General features: G+C 78.3%; 1 non-coding gene across 1 annotated transcript; it reads left to right on the top strand.

The window, feature by feature from the left end:
- The first annotated feature begins 2051 nt into the window (after nucleotides 1–2051).
- On the top strand, nucleotides 2052–2204 carry LOC135326005 (5.8S ribosomal RNA). Its single transcript, XR_010386695.1, has one exon. It is a non-coding gene; the product is annotated as a 5.8S ribosomal RNA (ribosomal RNA).
- The last annotated feature ends 296 nt before the right edge of the window (nucleotides 2205–2500 follow it).

Below are 2500 nucleotides of genomic sequence, written 5' to 3'. Positions count from 1 at the left end.
GAGGCGAGGGAGACGGCCCTCCGGGTTGGGACGGGTCCCACGGGTCCCCACCCCTAAGCTGTGGGGGGCGGACCCGCGGCGGGCTGCGGCGGAGCAGCCCGTCCGCAGAGACCTGCGGGGGCAGGCGTTCCGGGATGGCGCGCGGGGCGGGCGCCGGGCCCCCGAGCGGGGGGCGTCGCGTTGAGGCCAAGCGAGGCGACGGTTCGTGCCCGAGTGGGCGGCCCGAGCCACGGCTCTCCTCCCGGGTGCAGCTGCCACCCGGTGCCGGGTTACTGAGGGAAACCCCGGGCCCTGGGAGGAGGACGAGGTCGTGGCGGCGGGTGTCGGGCGCACCCCGCGGGCGGACGCTCCGCCGAGGGGCGCGGGGGCCGGCTGGCGGGTGCCGGGTTCCCCCTCCGCGTCCCGTCTCGTCGCCGCTGCCGAGGCTGCCGCCGTCGCCGCGAGGCGGCGGCGGCCCGGTGGCGGGCGGCGGCGGGGGAGGCACCCCCGCGGGGATTTCAGGTCGTTTCCCTCACCCCAGGGCCAGGTACCTAGCGCCCGCGCTTCTCCTGCCCCCCCCTCGGTGACCCACCCGTGTGGTCCCGTGTGCCAGCGTGCTCCTCCCGGGTGCCGCACCGTGCGCGCCGCACCGGCCGTGCCTTCCCCCCCCCCGCCTCGGCTTCCCCCCACCCCGGTCCTTCCTCCCCCGCGGTGGGGGTGGGGGGGGCGGGGAGGGAGGGAGCGAGCGAGAGAGGGGAGAGGGCCTCCGGCCACCGCGGCCGCCGGCAGCCGCCCCGGGCAGGGATGGCCATGGGCCCCGGGCTCCGGGCCCGAGGGTTCTCGGTTGGAGAGCCGGGCGGAGGTTTAAAGACTCGGGCGGCCCGATGCGACTCGCGGAGGCGGCCGGGCGTGCTGCCGGAGGGCCGGGGGGTCGGCGCGCGCGGGCGCCGCGCCCCCCCATGCCAGCCGGCGCGCCCCGCGCTCGCCCCGCGGGCAGCCGGGACGGAGAGGGGTTACCCTGCCCCCTCTCTCCGCGGTCTGGTCTCGGCGGAGAGACGCCGCGCGGTCGGCCTAGTTGCCGGCCTGCCTCGAGCGTTGCGAGCCGGGCGCGAGCGCGTGCTCGCCGCCGGGAGGGCGAGCCCCCACCGCGGGTGGTGCGGGCGCCGAGCCTCCGCGCGTCTCCTCCTTCTCCCTGGCCGGTGCTTCTGGGTCTTCCGCCGTGGCCGCCGTCGGCGGCGCCCTACCCTACGCGCCCGCCCCGGCACTCTGCCGTCCGGGGCGCCCGCCTCGCTCTGCCCCGCCCGGCTCCGCCAGGCAGCGGGGGGGCGGTGGTGGGGCGGCGGCGGGGGCGGCCCGCCCCGCTCTCCGCGTGGAGACGGGGAGAGCGGGCGCCGTCCCCGTCCGTGCCGCCTTGCCCGCCTGCCCGCCGCCGGGCGTCTGTCCGCGGAGGGGACGGGCGAGCGCGTGGCGTCACCCGCGAGGCGGTGTGTGCGGGCGCGCGGGGGTGTGGGCGCCGCGGCGGCGGCGGCGGCGGCGGTCGAGCCGGAGGGCCGGCGAGGCGAGCGAGGAGCTGGGAAGCGCGGGGCCGGCGGGCCGCAGGCGCGCGGGCGGCGGGGCGACGCCGCTCCCGGTGGCGGCCGGGCTCTGACGCCTGGGGCGGGGGGGGGGTGGTCTGCGGGGACGGACCCCCCCCAACATCCCGAGGCAGGCGGTGTGGCCGGCCCGCCGCTCCCTGCCGGGCCAGACCGAGCCGGGCGCCTGGGCCGGACTCGAAGCGAGACAGGGTTTGTCCCCAGGTCGGGAGCGAGGGCTCCCCGCCCTTCTCGTTCGGGTTTGCCCTTCGTTTCCCCCCCCCCCCCTTTCTCTGTGCTTGTACGGTCAGTGAGGCAAGCCCCTCTCTTTCTCTCGCTCTCTCTCTCCTTCCGTCTCTGCCGTCCCTTGCTCAGCAGCCGGCGTCGGCGTGAGGAAGGGCGGTGGGGCGGAGGAGGAGGGGGCGGAGGAGGGGGGGCCCCCCAGGGGCTGCGAAAGCTGCCCGGTCCCCCCGCGCGCGCGGCGGGGACCGAAACCGAGACAACTCTTAGCGGTGGATCACTCGGCTCGTGCGTCGATGAAGAACGCAGCTAGCTGCGAGAATTAATGTGAATTGCAGGACACATTGATCATCGACACTTCGAACGCACTTGCGGCCCCGGGTTCCTCCCGGGGCTACGCCTGTCTGAGCGTCGCTTGACGGTCAATCGTCACCCGCGCCGTGGCGTGGGCGCAGCGGCGTGCCGCCCCTCGGTGGGTGTGGGGGGGGGCGCGGTTCGGGTGCGCCCGGCCGTGCCCGCCCTCCCCTCCGAGCCCGGCGGCTGCCGCCGCGCCGCGTGGCGCGCGCGGTGTGGCGCGGCTGGGGCGCCTCGCAGGCCCGTTGCCCCGGGGAGAGGGGGGGTGCTCTCCTTCCCCTCCCCGCGCGGCCGGGCCTTCGTCCCCCTAAGTGCAGACTCGGGAAACCCCCGCTCCCGGAGCGCCCGCGTCGCGG

The sequence above is a fragment of the Dromaius novaehollandiae genome, unplaced genomic scaffold (assembly GCF_036370855.1).
Source record: "Dromaius novaehollandiae isolate bDroNov1 unplaced genomic scaffold, bDroNov1.hap1 HAP1_SCAFFOLD_220, whole genome shotgun sequence".
Classification (NCBI taxonomy): Eukaryota; Metazoa; Chordata; class Aves; order Casuariiformes; family Dromaiidae; genus Dromaius; species Dromaius novaehollandiae.
The sequence above is the reverse complement of the archived record's forward strand: the minus strand, read 5'-3'. Positions and strand labels throughout refer to the sequence as shown.